At 36.2% G+C, this 23,320-nt stretch overlaps 1 protein-coding gene across 1 annotated transcript in view; it reads left to right on the top strand.

The window, feature by feature from the left end:
- Positions 1 to 19,060: 19,060 nt before the first annotated feature.
- tet2 (tet methylcytosine dioxygenase 2) overlaps positions 19,061 to 23,320 on the top strand; it is a 29,053-nt gene continuing 24,793 nt past the window's right edge. Inside the window, exon 1 of the mRNA XM_056459273.1 lies at positions 19,061 to 19,438. The gene's annotated coding sequence lies outside the window, so the exon portion shown is untranslated. The remainder of the gene's footprint in view (positions 19,439 to 23,320) is intronic.

Here is a 23,320-nt window from a genome sequence, read left to right as displayed (position 1 = left end):
AATAAAAATAATAATAATAATTTTTGTTATTGTTATTATTATTATTATTATTATTAGTAGAAGTAGTAGTATATAGTGTATAGTGTATGACTGTGGATCTTTCCCAGAGATAGGTTGCAGTTGGAAGGGCATCCGCTGCGTAAAGTTGGCGGTTCATTCCGCTGTGGCGACCAAAGTTTAATAAAGGGAATAAGCCGAAAAGAAAATGAATGAGTACATATACACACACATAAATAAACACAGACACAAGAAAATGTATTGTATTGTATGTGTATGTATGTGTATGTATATATATATATATATATATATATATATATATATATATATATATATATATATATATATATATATATATATATATATATATATATATATGTAGAGAGAGAGAGAGAGAGACATATTTACACACATATTTATAAATAGGTACATATTTATACATTTTCATAAGGTATATAGATTAATTGGCATTTATATGTCAGTACGGCGACACAGTGGTGCAGTGGGTATCATGTTCGCCACACAGCAAGAAGGTCGCTGGTTTGATCCTCGGCTCAGTTGCCGTTTCTGTGTGGAGTTTGCATGTTCTCCCTGTGTTTGCATAGGTTTCCTCTGGGTGCTCCGGTTTCCCCCACAGTCCAGACATGCGGTACAGGTAAATTGGGTAGGCTAAACTGTCCGTAGTGTATGAGTGTGTGTGTGGATGTTTCCCAGAGATGGGTTGCGGCTGGAAGGGCATCCGCTGCGTAAAAACTTGCTGGATAAGTTGGTGGTTGCTGTGGCGACCCTGGATTAATAAAGGGACTAAGCCGACAAGAAAATGAATGAATGAATGAATGTAAACAGTACAATATGTATAATAGCATTGTAAAATATTTTTATTTCACTACTACTACTAATAATAATAATTATTATAATAATAACAATTATTAAATCATTATTATTAAATCATTATGTATTAGCATCTTTATTTTGTATAAATTTATAACATAAACATAATATTATTATCTTTAGTGTTAAACATTTTTAATGTTAAAATACACCCCCCCCCCCCCCCCCACACACACACACATAGTTTATAGTACACACATATATAGTATGTAGTAGGCACACAAATACATATAGGTTACAAGTAAAACAATAAATGAATATGCAAAAAACTTGGCATATAGCACCTCCAACTGGGCATTTATTGAAATGTCTGTATTTTTACATTTTTTTTTTAAGGTCTGTCTTTTCAATGGTATAGAATATTTATACATATGCAGATGCATGACATATATACTATTAGCCTGTTGTGTAGAATAAGAGACAACACGGAACAGTAATTAATTATGCAATAGCTCATTCAGTTCAATTTACATTCATTTGTATAAGGTATATAAAAATGTGTATAAAAAGTGCATTGTCTGTTCTTTGAAACAATAGGTTTAACAAAACTAGTATTGTATTTACAGGCGTGGGTGTCTAATACAAATTTTAGTATTTGCAGATAAAGCATGCAGTAACTTTTACAACTTGAATAAATCAAAAGAATTATTTTGTATCTAAAATCCTTGCAGAGGCAGGCACTGTCTATACATAGGTGGGTCAGGTGAAGTCTTCATAAAGGACAATATTTCTGAAAAAAACAGAAATATATTGTACTCAAACGATGGCACTGTCTATAATAATCAATGATGTACTTAGATTTCATGCTTGCAGCCCGTTTTCTGTCTTATATCAGTTTCATTTAGCATTTTTCGTTTTTCAAAAAGGAAAACAAATAAACACGGTCCCTAAGTTGAGCGCGAATAAGAAGCTGAAAAACGGAAGCGTCGCGGTTTTTAAGGTGGACCGCATAGCGTCAATAAGAAGCTGCGAATAAGAAGCTGGATTCAGCCTCGTGTCGCAAGCGTAGTATTTCATTATGCTTCAAGTTTGTGGGGATGATCGTAAGTTCATGGGTTATTGGGGCATAGACTTGTCATACAGGCAATTTAGCCTGGTCAGACTTCATGTTCGCTCAAAGAGGGATGGTATATATATATATATATATATATATATATATATATATATATATATATATATATATATATATATATATATTGAATTTCTAATTGTGGGGGTGACTGAGCCTATAAGGCTTAACTACGATATGACGTTTTTATTTATTTATTTTTTTTTCAAATGTTTGCCAAAGCATGCGACTATAGCCTATGCCTACATTAAGATATTTATTTTAATATTTTTTTACTGCCTGTTGTCTCTTTTGGCATATAAAATAGGCATTGTCTGATAGAGATATCAATAGAGGTTCATCTGTGTCGCAGAATTGGTGTTGTTTCCGATTTCTACAAGCTTAATAACTTCCACAGCAAAAAAAATAAATAAATTAAAAATAAATAAAAAAAATTGTCGAAAAACTGTGCCCATTAATTAGATGTGCAAGACAAGCAGATAAGTTTTTGGGGTTGCTATGGACAATTACAAATGTGAACATTATTAGGCTATAATGTAAATGACTTATTATTCTATATATTTGCTAAAAAATAAAGTGAAATAGGCATTTAGTAGTAGGCTAAATAGCAGCATGTTGAAATGATGTGTCAAAATGCGTTTTCTATTAGGCACTATAAAAAAATGTACAGTACAGTGCGTTTAATTTAGACTATTTATTTTTGTCCCTGTGCGCCGATCGGAGACGGAGTTCACTGCTGATATTCGTGTTGGATATTCTGAGAGCTTTATAGGGTGCTTCTCATTTCTTATTTGTGCATCCTCGTTTCCTTTCCTTGCTTTCTTTCCTCGTGTCTTAGCTCCACCCCTCCGGGATGCGAGGGAAGGACGCAAGGAAAAGACTCGAGGACCAAAGACACGTCCTCGTATCGTTTAGCGTCACTTTAAAGCGTCGTCAATTAATGCTGGATTTGGCTTGCACGTTTGGATTAACTACATGTCTACATTAAAGTCATTCTCTATTCTCTAATAATCAATATAGAAACATTCATTTAATAATAAAAATGAATAAGCCATTCAAATAAAGAGCCCAATAAGCAGATGGCGGGCGGGTGCGGTTTTAAAAATTGGTCAGAAATATTGGTGCGGATGGATGGCGGACGGATGATGAGTTTTGTGATGCGGTTGCGGATGAAATAAAAGCCCATCCGCGCATCTCTAATGTGCATGTAACGCCACTGGTCCGAGCAGGCGATACCGGTATGGGAGACAAATGCTGTGAGGAGATTAAAGATAGTAAAATCTAGATCAGATATGGTGCCAGCCGGAAGTGGATATGCACATTAATAAATGAATTTTTAATGAAACTGTGTAACAATAATTAATATTTTTACAGTACTGTGATGGTTGGGTTTAGGGTTGGGGTGGAGGTAGACGTTAATAAAATACAATAAATGGGAAATTTTATAAATAATAGAAATAATTGTCATTAACTTCCGGCTGCAAACTATCCGATCTAGCAACAACCGGCTAAATATTGCAGAACAACATCTGTCGCTGAATCCGAGGAGTGAGGTTTACGCGATCACCAACTGGCTTCTGTTACATAAGGGCAAATATAAATGACCAAAAGATCATTTACTTATTTTACTCATACTCATTTTATTACTTATAATGTCCAAGACACTGATATTAATATTAAATGCTACTTTTGTGCCTTTATTAGCTTTTTCTCGTCTATTTACTGGGTAAAAAATCTTAAATTATTCCATCTCCACCTGCTGGTGGAAAAGCAGCTGGCGATCTTCAATCTGCAATCTATTGCTTTTCCTGCAGTTCCCGGATGTAATGTTGAATTTTAACAGTCGAATTTGAGCCACTGAATTTATGGAAGCGAATATTTGAACTGAAATAAAATGAACTGAAAATTACCTTTTGAATATTATACACCGTATTTTTAAAGGGTATTGAATATTTTGTAAGTGAATCCTGGAAATTGAAAATTAATTATTGAATTTATAAGTACGAAAACGTGTTTGAAATATTGTTAGTTGAAATGTTTACAGCTTAAATAAACAGCTATGTTAAATTTCAGGACCTAAAAATACAAACCCTGCAATTCAAGTCATTAAAATGCAAGAACTTGTTAATACGGTGTTTTATTTTTTTCAGTTTGTGCTATCCAACAAGCTTTTTAATTCAATACTTTTGGCATTGATTTTGTTCCATATCTGTGCATTTCCTTATCCATGAAAGAGAGAAAGAGAAGTGAAAGTAAAGGCCAAATGGAGGAGGCTCATTCTTTATCCTCATGCTGAAGATGGTCTGTTTAACTGTTATCTCGCTAGTAAAGCTTTTTCCACTTACAAAGTCTGTCATGTAAACAGTAAATGTGCCATGGTGCGATGCAACTGACTCTTAAAGGGTATGGGAGATGAGAGTCTAATTGGTTTATTCTCAAAACACACCTATAACTCATTAAGACTCATAAGCTCAACCCTGTTACACCATGTGCCGCCACGCAGAGCGTATTTTTCAGTCCTTAAAATAGCAAAAGAGGATTCGGACTCGCCCTTAATGCTTTTGCGCCATGACTTTGCACCTAGATCATTAAAATAGAGCCCATAGACATTAAAATTTAATAAAAAGGAGAGACCAACCTGCTACCATAAAAATTTCACACAAATACATACCCTTACATTGCACCTGAGAAGAAATAACACCTCTGGCAGATTATGCATGAATAACAAAAGGCAAATGAATTATACATTTTCAAAAACATTTGGTCTTTGTTGACTGGGAAAAACCCTGGGTAGGTATCTTCTAATATGAAAGAATCTTGAAAACCTCAGAGTGGAATCTTTTTGTGGAGTGAGGCCAGTGGTTTGAGTATTAGCGAGTGTCACCTGTGTGCCACACCATTCTGGTGTCCCATTGAAAATTAATGTTTGAGTTTAGGAATTATAGACAATAAAATAAGTATCATACCAACACATTTTATTATATCACATATAATAAAATGTGTAATAATAAATTATTTATTATGAGAAAATGTAAGAGGGAATACTATAATAAAATTTACAATTTGAATAAAACCAATTTGAAAGGCTTATAGAGTATTCTAAATAATATTATTAGTAATGGTACCCAGAACATTTAATTTAAAATTATAATAAAATAATAAATAAAGAAGAAATAGTTTAATAAATTCCTTATAAATGTGGGACCAGGTTAAAAAGATCAACCATCTGGTAAAAATGTAATTTAACCAGAGCAGTAAATAAAAAGAAAATAATAGGTATTGTGAGTTGAATAATATTGATTTGAGGATAATAAAGAAAGTGATTAAAGAAATTTAATTTAAAAACTATTAACCTATATTTGTTATAGGTCTTTCAGATCGAGAAGGGTCTGGCTGCAAACTTGGTGCAGATGCAAGCTGAGCTGCATGCAATGCTTTTAATGTGCACACCTAACCCTGCCTCTAAACCTACCACTCACACTGAAGCCACTAACTCATTGAGTGCATTGTGTCTGAGATTCAATGTCTGGGACGGCATGTCTCAGCTTGCATATGCAAATCTGTAGTCAGATACTATTGTTCCAATCTGGTAATTTCCAAATAAAATGAAAATTGAAAAGATAATACCACTACATAAATCTGGAAATAGCCTCTACTTTACAAATTACAGACAAATTTTGGAAAAACTTTTGAATGAAAGGCTTGATAATTTCATTAAAATGCACAACCTTATAGCTGATGAGCAATATAGTTTTTCTGAAAACTAGATCAACCTCTTTGACATTATTAAAAACTATTGGGGAATTTACAAATGAGATTAAAAAAAAGAAAAAAAAACTTGCTGTTTTCTTCACAACCGCACTGTCACCCTTTACAAACATCTCCTCCATTGTTACATAATCTCTTCCTTCACCCACCCAGTTCTCACTTCTTGATGTTAATAGTGCAGTAGAAACTTTCTGCTCCACCAGGCCTCTAACTAGTCCCTCTAATCCCTGGCTGTCAGGGAGTTAGAGAGCAGAGAGAGCATGGTGCAAAACAAAAGCCCCCACTGACCTTAGTAGGTATCAATCCCAGCTTGCATCATTTGCCTGTCAAATCCATTAAGTCAATACTCTATACTACCATAACAAACTCAACAGCACTTCTGACCCCTGCAAAGAGTTTCAGAACATTTAATAACCTTATCTTTCCTCTTCTACTACCTCCTGATAAGCTGATGATTTCACACAAAAAACACTTAATTTAGCAGTCTGTTTTCCACCACGTCCAACCCAAATTTTCACATTTTTAACACACAATAACCTGCTAGATGTAAACCAATTAGGCTTCAATTGTGGAAATTCCACTGAGACTACACTGCACTTGGTCACTAAAGCCCTGCAGATTGCCAAAGCAGATTCTAAATCATCCATTCTGATTTTACAGGACCTGTCATCTGCTTTTGATATGGTGAGATTCTACTGTCAGCTCTCCTCAATAGGTATTATTGTAACTCCACTCACTGCAGTCTTACCTCACGTTCAGATCATTCAGAGTTGCCAGAAGAGAAGAGGTGTCCTAGTCTCATCAGCTGCTTACCTCAAGTACCTCAGGGATCCGTTCTTGGACCCCTTGGACCTCTTTTTTATTACTGGGAACTCTCCAATCAAATAGTTTCTCTAATGATTGTTATGCCAATGACACACAGCTCTATCTTTTTTTCATCCAGATGACCCAACAGGAGCTGCAAGGATCTCACACGGCCTGGATGATATCTCAGCTTGGATGAAAGACCACCACCTTCAGCTTAATCTGGCAAAAACTGAACTTCTCGTCTTCCCAGAAGCTCCACACATTCAACACAATTGCTCAATCTAACTGGGATCTTTTACTATTACACCATGGGATTTAATAAGGAATCTTGGGGTGATCCTACAGTAGATGATCAGCTGTTCTTCAAATAGCAAACACAGCTCGATCATGCAGGTTTGCACTTTTCAACATCAGAAAGATCAGGCCCTTCTTAACAGATCATGCTGTACAATGTTTAGTCCAAGATCTTGTCATTTCAAAGCTAGTCTACTCCAATGCTCTCCTAGCTGGACTCTACAGATAATCCAGAATGCTGCGGCTTGTCTGGTCTTCAATAATCTCAAGAGAGCTCGTATCAGACCCCTCTTTAACTCTCTGCACTGATTACCGGTCGAGGCTCACATCAAGTTCAAATCATTGATGATTGCTTGCAGAACAGTTACTGGCACTGCAATCCTCTTACCTCCTCTTCTCTGCATCCCCTTGAGAAGCCTCCAGTCAGTAAGTGAGCACCATCTTGTGGTAGAATCACAGAGAGGCTCTAAGTCACCTTCCAAAACTTTTTCATTCAATGTTCCCCACTGGTGGAATGTCCTTCTCATACCCACATAAACTGCTGATTTACTAGTATCATTTAAACAACCAAAACCCCATCTCTTCTGCGATTACCTGAACTCTTAAAAAGAAACCACCCCATCCTTACTCTAGCTCTTAATTCTCTGAGCACAAACAGTTCCTTCATATATTTAGCACTTCTTGTGTGTATTGCCTCTTCTTGTCTTCAATCGCTGAATGCCTCCCTATTTGTAAGATGCTTTGCACAAAAGCTTTTGCTAAATGTAGAAATTGGCTATATATAGTATGTAGCTTTTTCCAATTTTTTTATGTTACAGCCTTATTCCAAAAAGGGTTACATTCATTTATTTCTTCAAAATTCTACACACAATACCCCAGAATAACAACGTGGAGAAAAAAAAAGATTTTTTGAAATTGTTGCAAATTAAAAAAAATAAAAAACCTGAAAAATCTCATGTGCCTAAGTATTCACAGCCTTTGCTCAATACTTTGTTGATACACATTTGGCAGCAATTACAGCCTCAAGTCTTTTTGAATATAATGCCACAAGCTTGGCACACCTGTTTTTGAGAATTTTTGCCCATTCCTCTTTGCAGTACCTCTCAAGCTCTATCAGGTTGGATGGAAAGCGACGGTGCACTGCCATTTTCAGATCTCTCCAAAGATGTTTAAAATGATTTATTTTGGCAGTATGCTTTGGGTCATTGTCCTGCTGGAAGATGAACTGTCGCCCCAGTCTGAGGTGAAGAGCACTCTGAAGCAGGTTTTCATTCAGGATGTCTCTGTTTATTGTTGCATTCATCTTTCCCTCTATCCTGACTAGTCTTCCAGTTCCTGCTGCTGAAATAAATCCCCACAGCATGATGCTGCCACCACCATGCTTCACTGTAGGGTTGTATTAGTCTGGTGATGAGTGGTGCCTGGTTTTCTCCAAACGTAACGCCTGGCATTCACTCCAAAGAGTTCAAATTTTGTCTCATCAAATCAGAGAATTTTGTTTCTTATGGTCTGAGAGTCCTTCAGATGCCTTTTGGCAAATTCCAGGCGGGGAGTGGCTTCCGTCTGGCCTCTCTACCATACAAGTCTGATTGGTGGATTGCTGCACAGATGGTTCTCCTTCTGTAAGGTTCTCCTCTCTCCACAGAAGAACGCTGAAGCTCAGACAGAGTGACCATCAGGTTATTGATCACCTTCCTGATCGATCACTCAGCTTAGATGGCCGGCCAGCTCCAGGAAAAGTCCTGGTGGTTCCACTTAAGGATGATGGAGGCCACTGTGCTCATTGGAACTTTCAGAGCAGCAGAAATTTTTCTGTAACCTTCCCCAGCCTTGTGCCTCGAGAAAATCATGTCTCGGAGGTCTACAGACAATTCCTTTGTTGTCATGCTTGGTTTGTGCTTTGACATGCACTATCAACCCTGGGACCTTATATAGACAGGTGTATGCCTTTTCAAAGCATGTCCAGTCAACTGAATTTTCCACAGGTGAACTCCAATTAAGCTTCTGAAACAGTGGAAGCAAATGATCAGTGAGCTCAATTTAGAGCTTCACATATGAATTTTCAGGTTTTTTATTTTTAGTAAATTTGCAACAATTTGGGGTATTGAGTGTAGAATGAGGAAGTAAATGAATTTAGTCTATTTTGGAATAAGGCTGTAACATAAAAAAAGTGGAAAAAGTGAAGCACTATGAATACTTTCCGGATGCACTGCATACAATCTAAAAGAAATTGCATCATAAGCTTTCAGACTCGAACTCCTCCCAATGTGCAAACTCCAGAGAACACACTGTACATACTCCAGGGAGAGTGAACGAAAAGTATAGATTGTCCCTTTACTTATAATAGCCTCAAGCTCAACACTGGATCCCCAAACTTTCTAGCTCATGCAGCACCTCAGCAATCAAAAAATTATAACAACAGGGATAGCCAAATCTGGCCATTCTTTCCTCAAAAAAAATGTACAAACCTTGAACAAGATTGAAGATTTTAAAATTTTAATTTGAAAGTAGTTCAATGGGTTCCTTTAGGCACAGCCTTTAGTCAGGACACGAAGATAACCCTGTGTTCTACCCCGAGGATAATGTTTCAATCAGGTAATGGTATGATTTCATATAAACTTTAGATACCTGCCACACCTGAGCAATGTTCCCATAAATCAGCTACTGATGTGGCACCAAGTGAACCCATAAAAGTGAACAGGTAAACTGTAGTTAAATATTTTGAATATTTTAGAAAACTTGTTCACAAAAGTGGCTAGTTAAAATCGAATTGTAAATATGTAAAAACTGAAATGAGAAAACTTAAGTAAAACTTGAAAACTTATTTTATTTATCATCAAGAAGATTATGGAATGTATGGAAATGAAGCAGACATAATAGTGCCCTCTGTTGACTTGGAGCTGATTCATTGGTCACAACTGTCAAGCCTATATACTGTGTTAGTTTTAGCTTGCATACATTTAGCATTTAGTTGTGTTTTCTTATTTCCAGCAAGCAAGCTAGATACAATTGTGGCAAGGAACCCTTTTCACATTTCTGTGTTTCTAAGCAGCAGAATTCATCATCGTTGATGAGCAATGAATGGGAGTGTACAACAAATAGCTTTTTTGCATTCCTATTCATTCAAATAATAATTTTTTTAAAAATGTGTGACACTGATAACTGCAGCCAGAAGAGAGAAGAATGGCAAATTTACTGTACCACCCATAGGCAATGCTTTAGAAACTCCTCACATAAGTTTATTGTGTATATTGATTTATTGATAATATAATGCAAAGTATATATGTAAAAACGTACATAGGTTCTTTGTTTTGTTTTGTTTTTTTAATTTTCTAGGATTTAAGATGCTGATGACAGGGTTTCTACAGGTTTCAACAAGTCACCAAGTTAAGACTTTTTAGATTAGATTCAACTTTATTGTCATTACACATGTACAAATACAAGGCAATGGAATGCAGTTTAGGTCTAACCAGCAGTGCAATAGCAGCAAGTGCAGGACACAGATATAAGTTATAAAGTGCAGTTATAGAAAAACTATGGTGATATTTACAGATGGATGTACTATGAAAATTATTTACAGGTTGTATTAGGTTGTATTTAAGACCATTATGAATAATATTTTAGACTTATACAGGTCTACATGCTAAGGATTTTCTTTCTAATGGCACAGTTGGTCTAGTGGAAAATATTTGTGCTTACCCCATCTAAAAAATGTATTAGTTATTCCCTAATGTGTCAAACAAGCAAACAACCCCTAGTTGTATACAGTACATCCACATTTTCTAACACTACTTATAAGCTCTTTAAAAGCTGGAATAAACTAAATGTATGCACATGCAACAGTCTATCCAGGTCAGTGTTCTCCACCTATTTGGTCTATAAATACATGGAGAACTTTCAAACAAATTTTATTGTAAAAAGATAATTAAACTATATTGGTTAGAAAAATATTAAATTAGCTATTATAATATTAGTTATAAATAAAGCTTTGTTAAATGTTTCACTGAGATGGATTGTTGGTGATTGGATGACTTTTTGCCTGATAGAGTAGCTTAACATGGACATAGTAAAATTAAGACCAGTTTAAAATGATTTAAGGCCTACAAGTTAATGATTCAGTCACTTTCAAACTTTTTAAGGCCTACAATTCCGTTTTTAAAATTTGAGACATTTTAAGATTTTTTAAGACCCCACAGACACGCTGGAGGCTGAGTCACAACTGTGAAAAGGGTCCATAGTGGGAAAACTGCATTTTGCATTTTAGAGTCAAATATTTGAATAAATACATTAATTCATTAATTCATTTTCTTTTTGGCGCAGCCCCTTTATTAATCTGGGGCCACCACAGCGGAATGTTTTATGCAGCGGATGCAACTGGGAAACTTCCACACATACACTATGGTCAATTTTAGCATACCCAATTCACCTACACCACATGTCTTTGGACTTGTGGGGGAAACCGGAGCACCCGGAGGAAACCCACGCGAACACGGGGAGAACATGCAAACTCTGCACAGAAATGCCAACTGACCCAGCCGAGGCTCAAACCAGCGACCTTCTTGCTGTGAGGTGATAGTGCTACCCACTGCGCCACTGACCCGCCCCTGAATAAATATATATTTCTAAATATTTATATTTTGAAAGATATTTAAATGGCATATGAGTTTTAATTATGGGTTTGTCAGTGTACCTCAGCTATAGCGTTAGATTGCTGCAATGACGATAGTTAGCCAACAGATGGGGCGCATTTCTTCTGTCCTTTGAAAAAGGTCATGGGTCACATTTCGTTGCACTCTGAAGCAGATGTTTATCTGGTTGTATATTTACAGACTGAGGGCACATGTCCCTTCAAGCCAGAAGTCCTGGGAAAATGTGTTTCTTTATTCAGATACTGTATTGAAAAAAGTCAAATCAAGTAAATGAAATTAATGGCAAGTTCTTATTATTAAAACTGGATATTTGTGTTCAAAAAAATCATATTTAAAAGTCACAACAAATTATTTTGCTAGCATTCTTTTCTGGTATTTATTGACTTTATTAACCCTTGAGCACTGTTCAAATTCACTACCCTTTTGTTATGTTAGAGATGAAAACATCCACTAAATTAAACTGCTGTAAAATGCATCAAATAATTTTTTACAATTTAAAAAAATAATAATAAAATAAATAAATAAATAAATCTGTTAATCAACCTCAGTCTTGATCAAAACTACTAAATTGCTTAGAAAATTACAGAATTTTAACTTATTAATTGCCAAGTTCACAAATGATGTCACTGATTTGGTTGAAAAAAACACAAAATGACGTATTTTCAATATAAAACGTGGTTTTGGACTGGATTTTTTTTAACCTTTTATCACAGTCTTGGACATGTGAACAAGTAGCAGCAAAATTGGCTTTGATGCATTGTAAGTTTTATTTTTTTTTCCCTTAATTTACTGTTGGTGACTGTTTTTGCCCCATTGACTTGCAGTTTAACCATATTTGATGGTGCATAAATACACAGTCTTTGTTTTTATTTGCTCCATGTAGTTCTGAGAGCTGAAATGTATATTTTGATTTTCTCAGACACATCAAGGTAAGTGCGCAAAGGTCACTCTCACACTCTCACAGACACACAAACACACACTTTAATTTGCTGTTATACTCCATATAAAATCCAGAAACTACGTTTTTTTTTTTTGCACAGGCCTATCTAACAGGTTAATGGTGCCAATTGATGATCAATAGTAAAAATTACACATTTTACCTCTTCCCAACAGGAAAAAATGCCAACAATCAAAAATGCATGATTATATGGTGTCATGGTTTTGTTATAAAAAACTGTGATTATACTAGAAGTCAATAGGGCAAAAGCAGCCACCAACAGTAAATTAGGGGGGAAAAAAATGAAAAACTAACAATGCATCAAAGCAAATTTTGCTGCTACTTGTTTTGCTGCAAAAACATACATCACCGGCAATGTTATTTCACATGTCCAAGACTTTCATAGAATGTAAAAAAATCCAGTCCACAATTACTTTTTGAAAATACGTCATTTTGTGTTTTTTTTCCCAAATCAGTGACATCATTTACGAATTTGGCAATTAAAGAGTTAAAATCCTGTAATTTTCTAAGCAATTTAGTAGTTTTGATCAGAACTGAGGTTGATTAACATATTTATGCAAAAAAAAAAGAAAAAAAATTCATGATGCATTTTTTACAGCAGTTTAGTTTAGTGGATATTTTCATCCCAAACATAATTAAAGGGTAGTAAATCTGTGCATTGTTGAGTTTTTTATTTTTATTATTCAAAGCATTTTCTCAAAATATGTCAAAATAACATTTGTCAGCAAAAAATCATTCTGCTAGTAGAAACACCGAAAAAAATTATAGCCAATGAAGACTCAAAATCCCCCCAGAGTGGATGAAAACATCCCCAACAGTACATACAAGTTAAATCTTTACAGACACTTCATTACTTTCACGTGACTTTCTACCATGATTAAAATCCCAATATGAGCAGTGTGCATGAGAATTTATACTGGACACCAATAAATGTGGAACAACAAAAGGTTTTGTATTTTAACAGTATGTTTCCACATACAATGTGTGACATTACAAAATAATTATTTATGAGCTTAAAATGTTTTATGTTTAGAGATGGAATATGCCTGTCTTTATATGTTTAAGCTACGTTTGTTAACATTTAATGGCAATTATTAAAAACAACTTGTTTTAATGTTTACTAATAAATCAATTCACTAAAAAGTTGAACCTTTTATTATTTTTTAATAGATCTGAGCTAATATGAACACTGAACATTCATATTTTTTATAAATTGTGTAATAACACATCATTGTTATTGTATTACATTTTAAATAATGACACCATTAAAGTACTATAGTTATCACCTTTGGTTTTAAAATTCAATTCATAAGTATATATAATCTCTGTGTTTGTTCAGTTGTGAATAAAATATTAGTCTAGAGTTTGTAAAGCAGAAGTGGCACTGATGATCACGGGAACTCCTCGGGAAAAGAGAGAACCAGCAGTGGCCACAATATGGTCTCATCCCCTCAAGCCCTCCGTGGCCTGTGTCTGTGCTAAGAGAATAATAAGCCTTTGTGAAAAGAGCCTCGTAAAATCCTGCATCCCTACAGAGAGAGAGAGAAGCAGGCACCTGTAATGCTTGAAAAGAGCTTCAGACCTTTTCTCTTTAAGCAACCGCTTAAGTGTGTTAACTGAAAACTGCTAGAGAAAAAAATAACTGGAAATTAAACTAGTGAAAAAACGAATTGTGAAGATTTTCACTACTGGTTCAGCTTTTCTTTCTTCGATTGGTGATGTGGCTACTGCTGCAACGTCTTGTCCTCTCTGTACCCTCCCGAACTCCCCAATTTGAATCTCTCGCCCTCCTGCGGGGCCTGTGGTAATTAGGAAATGTAGTTCTTATACTAACGAGTCTCGCAAGATAAGTGCAGAGTGGTCCTATTGTCAGTTGTGTATTAGCACAGAAGCTGATTTATTGCACTTAATGTTACAACCATAAAAGTCATAAGTTGGTTTTCAGGAGCACATCAAATGTCAGGTCTCATGTGGCTAGGATCTCTCTCGAGTTTACTTGTAGACCTGAAGCATCACAAATGTAGCCTCGAGCCCTCCAGCTTTCAAAATAATGCAGTTAAAGCCCTCTTTAACGCCTGTAATCAACCGGACTTGTGAGGTCACTCATGTTAAAAGAGTGTGCATTCTGTCTTTGTCCCTGGCGGTGTGGGGTCAGCCTCTTTTTCACACATAAAGTGAGGGGTTTCCCCCCTAAGAGGTGAGGAGTGATTTGAAAGGATGATTTGTCATTTCTGACACCTCTTCAAGAGGCATAACATTTCTGCAGAGGCTAGCAGGAGGGATGCTTAGTTTTGGTAGCTCATTATGGCAGCTATGTTGTTTTTCTTATGGTGTCTATAAAAGCTGCTCTGTTTTTATAATCCAAAGGGTTCTTCTGGACAAAAGTGGAAAATATTTAATTAGATATAAAAAATCATTTCACAAAAAGGGGGGAAATTGTTCTGTTTAGAACTGTTCACTGAAAGGTTCTTTAGGGAATAGTACATACACTGCTATTCAGAATGTCACTGCATTCACTGTAAAGACACTGCATTGCATTGGATTCTAGAAAATTGGAAAATGCAAGAGCCGTTGGTATGAGCACTAACCAGAACATGTAAAAAAATAAATAAATAAAAATCCCCCACTTACAATGCAATGTAAAGTGCATAAATGCATAATGCAAAGTATTGGGCTACCTTTACATGATAGGTTTTAGGGGGAAAACTCAATTTTGATAGTAGCACAATAAAAGAAAACTAAATTAATATAAATTAAATTAAATTAAATAACAATTATTCATCCATTTTCATACTGTAATGTGTATACACCCAAAGCGCTTCACTATCATGAGGAGGGTCTCTCCACACCACTACCAGTGTGCAGCATCCACTTGTATGATGCAACGACAGCCACAGGACAATGGCGCCAGTGCGCTTACCACACACCAGCTATAGGAGGAGTGGAGAGACCGTGATAGAGCCAATTAGGTGAATGAGAATAACTGGGAGGCCATGATCGGTAAGGGCCAATGGAAGGAATTTGGCCAGGACACTGGGGCTACAAAGTACCATGAGATATTTAATGACCAGGACCTCGGTTTAACGTCTCATCCTATAAAGACGGCGCTCACTGACAGTATAGCATCCTGCTTCACTATACTGGGGCATTAGGACACACACAAACAGCAGGTTGAGCGACTTCTTTCAACAGCAACCTTGTTTTCCCATGTGGTCTCCCATCCAGGTACTGACCAGGCTCAGCCCTGCTTAGTTTTAATGTGTAACCAGACTTGGGCTGCAGGGTGATCTGCTTCCACACAACTCTCCGTCCACGATATACCGCTGAAAACGCACCTCGCGTGACCACACACACTCTGGCATGCACTGCAGGGATGAGAGCTGTGCACGTTGGACTGTTACCGCTGGATCTAATCTCACTATATTTGTTAAACATGATATTCATCTTGTTGTTTATATAATTAACTACATATTCCCCATCTTTGGTCTTTTGAATCTATGACTTGTTCTCAGGTTTTGTGTTTTGGCTGAGTGCAAAGATTTATGTAACTGCGTACACTGATTCTGCACATTTGACTGATTGCTTGCATTAATTTACTATAATGTATAAACTTATTGTACGTTATACTTTTATAATGGCTATTATTGATGATTAAAACTTATATTCAGCAAAAGAGAGGGTATGTTTCATATGTTATAGGCTCCGTTTTGATATAAATATGCATACAGTGAAGATGGCGGTCATATAAATATGTAGCTACACAACGACTCAACATTTTTGATATCTGTTAAGTTGCTAATATCAAAATGAAAATTGACAGTTCCTCAAATCATGTTTTCATTTTATTGTTAAAATAGTGAAACAACGTAGCCTGGGTGATGTGAATGAGGTTATACAGTGCACTGTTCCCTTTACAAATTTACCCAACGTGTCCTTGGGAGTTTGTTTTCCATATATAACTTGCGAAGCCTGAACTTACAAGGAGAGGATGCAGGACTGAACTGTGTGTAGGCTACTTAAAATGAGGAAAAAGCCCCAATCAGAAAAAAACCTCCGTTTTCAGATGCAGCAGCAGTTTAAAATTAAAACGGCCTCTTCAGCGTTTCCAAAAAGCTCAATGTTTGAAAACTCCGGTGTAGTGTGGACGGATGGCATAACCATAGCAAAACTTATGCATTGTAAAACTAAAACGCATTAGTGTAAACAGAGCCTAAGCCACATCTTAATGATTCCACCTGCTATTATTATGTTTGATCGCCAGGTGGTCAACCAAGACACATTTCCATCTGGAAGTTAAATGTTTTTCTTGTGGCCACCAAATTTCTAACAATAAAGTCAAAGTTTATTATTATTATTATTATTATTATTATTATTATTATTATTATTATTATTATTATTATTATTATTATTATTATTATTATTTGCCTACACCCCACTTTAAATAATTTAGGTTTATGATTGCAATCAAACATATCTTTTGATTTTATAATATTCCATGCAATGTTTGTTGTTTTAAAATGGATTGAGTGCAACCTGCCTAATATTACTCTTATAAAAATAATGCTTGACAAACAGATACAGGACATATACAGTCAAAATCAGCTTAATAAGCCATCTGATGGAACATTAATCTTCTTCAGAGCTCAGAACAATGAAGTGTGCAGAACATCATCATCCACTTTGGGCAACAGCAGTGACTTTGGGCAGGTTATCTACAGCTAGAATCAAACTGGATTGCCAGGTTTTGATATGCTTTCCCACAACACATCCTATCTCAATCAAATCTTAGATCAGATGAGTATTTATTTATTTTTTATTTTTTTGGTGTGGCAGTATGAACATATTCTTAGTTGAGTGTTTATAATGTAATCATAGTTTATCCTATGATGCTTTTTTATGGCTCGCACCAACCAAGAGTATTTCAAGAAATGTGCTTTTTCAGTTATCTACGGAAGTGGAAAAAAGTAGACAAGATCAAAATATTCTAGACCACACTTCCATCTGTATTTACAGTCAGGGCCATTTGATTGTAATCAGAGTGTGTCTTCATGCACCTGTTGAAATAGGAATACAGCAATATGGGAATGCTCTCAGGAAGTCCAGAAGAGAAGAGTTACTTTTTGCCCCAGATGTGTTCCTGAATCTCCAGATAAAGAGAAATTCCATTGCAATTCCAGAGAGACCAAGACACGCTATTTATATATTTGTTATTAAATTTTATATATGGATGGCACGGTGGCACAGTGGGAAGCACTGTCGTCTCACAGCAAGAAGGTCACTGGTTCGAGCCTCGGGTGGGTCATTTGGCATTTCTGTGCTGAGTTTGCATGTTCTCCCAGTGTTCGCGTGGGTTTCCCCCACAGTCCAAAGACATGTGTGTGAATGAGTGTGTATGAGTGTTTCCCAATGATGGGTTGCAGCTGGAAGGGCATCCGCTGTGTAAAACATATGCTGAATAAATTGCGGGTCATCCCGCTATGGGGATAAAGGGACTAAGCCAAAAAGAAAATGAATGAAGCAATGAAGTGGTTGCTTTACATTCAAATCATATTATTTGTTTAAGTTTGATAATATAAATGTGTTATTCAGTAGTTATTACAATGTCTTAATAAATAAAACTATGAAAGTTACAAACATGTCAACTACATTTGTTCTTAAAAAATGGTGGATGCACTGAAATATTCTTTGCTAACTGTTATAAGCAAGCCTATTCCTTTCACCAAAGACTGATTGGAGGATACAATTATGAAGCATGCGCCCTTGCTTCACCATTGCTTAACTGGTCTATGTGGAATGGCCAGTTCTGGTGATTACTGCTCATGCAAGGCTTCTCTGCCTTCCCCCACTGCCCTTCCTCCATGCGGTGTAACAACAAATCTCCTTTTCTGCTCTCTGCCTGAAACTATTGAGTCAACAAACGTCACTCTAGCCAGGCTGCAGCCCACAGGAAAGAGGTGGGGTCTCCCTTTCACAACTGGAAAGGAGCCAAAGGCAGATTCTTTTTTTTTTTCAGACAAGAAACACCTGTTAAAATTCAGACGAAACAAAAAAAAAGGGATGTTTAAAAGCTCTAAACGGGGCATGGAGGAGGAGAGGAGTCAGTGCTAGCTTTCACATTTACATGACTGCACACAGGGGCCATAGTGTTAAATGAGAAGCTTTGAACTTACAGAAGTACAGAAGACACTGAGCATTAGTCCAAATGTCAAATGTCTTTTTTACACTAAATTTCTCAGTGGCAAATTTAACAGGGTTGTTCTGCTCCTGCCTGTCAGAGAACAATTCACTCTTCAGAGTTTTTCAAGTGTTGTCTATCTGGTCTAAAAACAGCCACAAACTTTTGTGCGCTAAAATAAGCCCAAGCGTGTCAAGGCTTTGCAGAAGGAGAGGCACTGCTTCACTATCTGATCTACGATCAAGAGAAAGACTGACAGAAAGGTTTCAGAATTAGTAAGACAGAATGACGTGAGCAAGTTTTTGGTTTCCATTTGTCACAGAAGCCATGAACTGTGCAATCCAGTCCGGTGCTTCAGGGCAGCCAGTAAAGTGTGCACTATTGTGTGCGGCTGGAAAAAAAAAAAAAGAGAGAGAGAGCAAAAAAGGAGGGGGAAGCAAAGAAACCCAGTTTCTTTGTGTGGAGAGGACCCAGCAGGAAAGTGGTTTTGCAATTACTTCAGCTTGCCGGCAAAGCAGTCTGAGTTCCTCTGTTCTGTACACACTTGCACACTGGACTGTCTCACTCTGTTCTGCCTTTACAAGCACATACAAGAGTGAGCGTGTGTTTATGGGCTGCGTCTGGACGCGCTTTGAGAGCCAACAGCAACGCAGGGCTTCTGCTGCTGATGATGAAAGCAGACGTCAGACCAGCCCATGAATATTGATATGGAGGTAGTCTGTTTCATAGACTGAACAGAAGGAAGCAAGATGGCTGCCCTTTAGGATTTGTTTAAGAGGAGACCTAGACGGTTTGTTGGAATTCTACAAAGTGGAGGGACTTGAAACAAGGTGAGAGAGTATTTTTCTGTTCGTGCCCTCTTCCCTCTGGCCCCCAGGCTCTTTTTAATGGCTTCCATCTCTCGGTTAGCATTGTACTGTCTTTTTAAAAACCGTGAGTTGACATAATAATGAAAGGATATTAGATAAAGCTTCACCAACATGGCTGACATTTTCTGGCTCTCTTTCTCTCTCCCTGTCTCTTTTTGTGTGTGTTGGCTCACAGCAGCCAACAGTATTTCAAGCATTTAAATCTCATTTGTTTTGTTGTTGTTGTTTATTTTTTTTTTCATCTAAGATGGTGTGCGGTAGACAGCTTTAGGAATGTGCTTGCTCTGAAAAAAATAGTGATCTTTGTGAGGCTGTTGGCCAATTCTTCAGGCATTATTTCTCAATGCATCTCGTGTGCTGGAAGCAAGACTAAACAGTCACACTGCTAACAAAATTATCTTATCTCTTCAGTCTCCACCGGCATCTGTATTGTGCAGTTACAAAAAAGAGGAGGTGAAAATAAGTTTGTTTTAATATTTATTCACAGAACAAAAAGCTTTTCTTTAAACTGGTCAAGGTTTAATATGGCATTATTCTTATTTTTTAAATTTCTCTTTTAATTGTAATGTGCATTATTTCAATGTGGGAGTTTGACCAGGAATATTAGAGCTCCTTGCTTTCGCTGCATTCATCAGTGAATGACAAGCAGACACAAAGACTAGCAAAAAAAAAAAGCAGAAGAGCGTAGTGGTGGAAGCCCACAAGGTCAGAAGCTTAAAAAGAACTGAAACCCAACCCCATAACACCATTAGATGAGGGCCACTGGAGAGAGGAATTTTTGCCTTGACTGACATTAATAGGATATGCACTTTTATTTGTATACAAAAACATTTCGTTTGTTTATTATATTTGAAGTATTTCAGCTATACCAATTTGGTTTAATTTGTTCGGATTTTAAGTCAACTGTTAAATACTTGAAAAAACATTTATTAATCATATTTAAATGTGAAATGTATTAATTATTCAAATCAAAAATCAATACTATTTAACATATCAGAGCTTTTTCATGAACTATCAATGTATTTTTAACAAACAATTTAAAATGTTACTTTTCACTGTTCATTAATGCACTGGTAAAGTTAAAGTGTTACTATATTCAGAGTCCATGGTGGGTCATAGTTCCCTGGAACATGTTTGACATTAAGTTCAAATTTGGCCGTTGATTTAATAAAGTCAACATTAAGCTGTATATAATCAAATCTGCATTATTCAGCTATAGTTTTGACGTCACTGTTGCTTTTGACGTGCAGCAATCAAATGTATTAGCTTAAGCCAACTGTTACTAAAGACAACAACAGCACTCTTTTATCAGTGCTAATGAATTGCAAACGCCACCTTTGCTTAACTGATTTTAACAGCCCTATTAGAATTTGCATCATAATACAGATAAAAGTCCTGTGCCCTTATTTTGTGTATTTAGTTTGTGTATTCTGACATTCTGTTGAGAAGTGTGGAAGTTAACCCATGCCTGCAAGGGGATGCTTTATTGAGTGTTGTCAATAAACACAACAGAAAGGTGGTGCGAATGCTAATGCAAACAACAATGAAGAGACCTGGAAAGAGTCAAGTGCAGTGTCCTTTATACTGTATAAACTTTCAATAATAAAATAGCTCTTTATGCGATTTGTTGTTTGGTATAAATTGTGAGTAAAAATATTTATGTTGATATAAATGGACCTCTGCTTACAGTTTTTTGTTTTTCATAAAAATACCATATATTACATAACTTATGACAACACTTGGTCCATAAAAGTCATTTACTTTATAACTTAATACTGCATAGTAACTTAACTTTATTGCACTTTATTTAGTAATAGTAATAAGTCACTATAGTTAGATAATTAAGCAATGTCTTTGTCTCATCTTTAAATAAGTCAGTAAATGTTTGACTTTAGCCATTCACCAAACTGTCCAAGGAATATTATTTTTTTTATTTAATAACTTAGTAAAGCATAGCAAATTAGTTTATAACTTGTATTACCCTTACTTGCAATTTCACAATACTTTAAGTGCAAATTGTTGCGAAAACTAGATAATAAAGCCATATCTTTGTCTCATGTTTTAAAGCAGTCGGTAAATGTTTAATGCTAGCTACGCCGCAAACTGAGGAGGTATTAGTGTATGTATTGTTGCAGCGATTTAATCTTGGACTGAATTTACAAGGGCATCAAATGAAGAGTGAACTCCACGTGCGTAAGCGCACATGCTCACTCTGTTTACAAACACTACCTCACAACCCAGTCACACGGTTAGGTAGAGAAGTGTACTTACACCGGCGAAGGAACTTATTGGAAAGCCAGCTCATTGACTACACCAATTTAGATCCTTTCCAGAATGCCTGCATTTACAAGACTTTATCTAAGTTAAACTCATGGCACATGGCTGGCACTGTACTGTCAAGTTTATAGAAATCTAAAGAGAAGTTCTTTGAGCTATATCTTTGTAAACTCAGCGAATAACTAAAAAAAATAAAACTACAGTACTTGTTCACTAGCTTAGTTTTTAAAATAAAGCCATTATTGGTTTTGTACTTTTCAGAAAGTTAAACATTGATTTCCTGTGAGGTCACTGACATGATGATGCATTTATAAATGTGGTTTCAAAAGGTTTTCTTTCCAGTTCCAGCGAGTGATGGGTTTCCCCCTTGGTGATCAAAGACTCAGAAAAAAAAGATCATGTGCCACGTGTAAATTTTTTAAAAATGTGGTGTCATTTCGGGGTTGTGGGGAATTTTTACCTATGAATTTCTCAGAAATAACACAACCAAGAAGTTGTTGCATGTGTCTGTGAAATCTGCTGTGTGTGTATGTGTGTGTGTGTGAGAGAGCGAGAGAGTCCACAAGTGTTTGTGTGCACACATCTAATACCAGCAGACACACTAATCACAACCAGGCTGCTCACAAGCCCAATGGCCTCAATGCACTCAGTGCAGCACAAATGAAACCTATAGGTAACACTTTACAGTAAAGTTGTGTTAGTTATTGTTAGTTAAGGCATTTACTAACATGAACAAGCAATGAACAATACATTTATTACAGTATTTCTTCATGCTTGCTATAATCAGTTAATGAATATGCATTTGTTTATTGTTACTTCATGTCAACTCATATGAATAGCAACTCTTTAACAAGAGTAATTAGTATATTAATTATAATTAAAACGCTGTACAAGTATTGTTTATACTTAATTAATGTTAGGAAACACATAAACTATTGGTGCAACCAATATTGAATATATATTAGCCAAAATATATAAGGATTTTTCACAAGGTCATTTTTAAAACAATGATATTCTGAAAAGAAGAGAACTAAATGTATCGGGAGTGTATCACCATTGGTTAGTAAACCTAAAGTAACCTTGCTGACAGCAGATTTACAACAGAGACAGCTGGATCTCAATGTTATTCAAGACTGTAAACTACCCATAAGCCTTGCATGACATTACAATCCATTTCTAGAGGTGAAAGATGACCAAGGGGTTGATCTGAATCTTATCGAATGAAATTTGGGTCAGACAGAGAGTGATTCAATGTAGTCAAGATATTCCTAGCAAACATTAAATGTAAACACATCCTCTCAGAGTCTTTTTCCCTGTGCATAGACCCCGCTTATTAAAACCTACAATTGGAAAACACTAAATAAAGGAGTAAACGAGGTCTGAAACATTTTGAACTTGTCCACTTTTCACCCCTTCTAGAGGCATTCAAAAACACATTTGACCGGACTGTTTTCATTGTGCAAGCGCTCATGAGGTTGAATGTGTTTGAACAGCCACGAAAGGCCTCCTCTCTGCCTACTGACCTAATTCTTAAACACTGTGGGACATGCTGCTGGAAGCGCTAAA

This window comes from Danio aesculapii, chromosome 1 (genome assembly GCF_903798145.1).
Source record: "Danio aesculapii chromosome 1, fDanAes4.1, whole genome shotgun sequence".
In the NCBI taxonomy this organism is placed as follows: Eukaryota; Metazoa; Chordata; class Actinopteri; order Cypriniformes; family Danionidae; genus Danio; species Danio aesculapii.
This window is presented reverse-complemented; position numbering and strand designations above follow the sequence as displayed.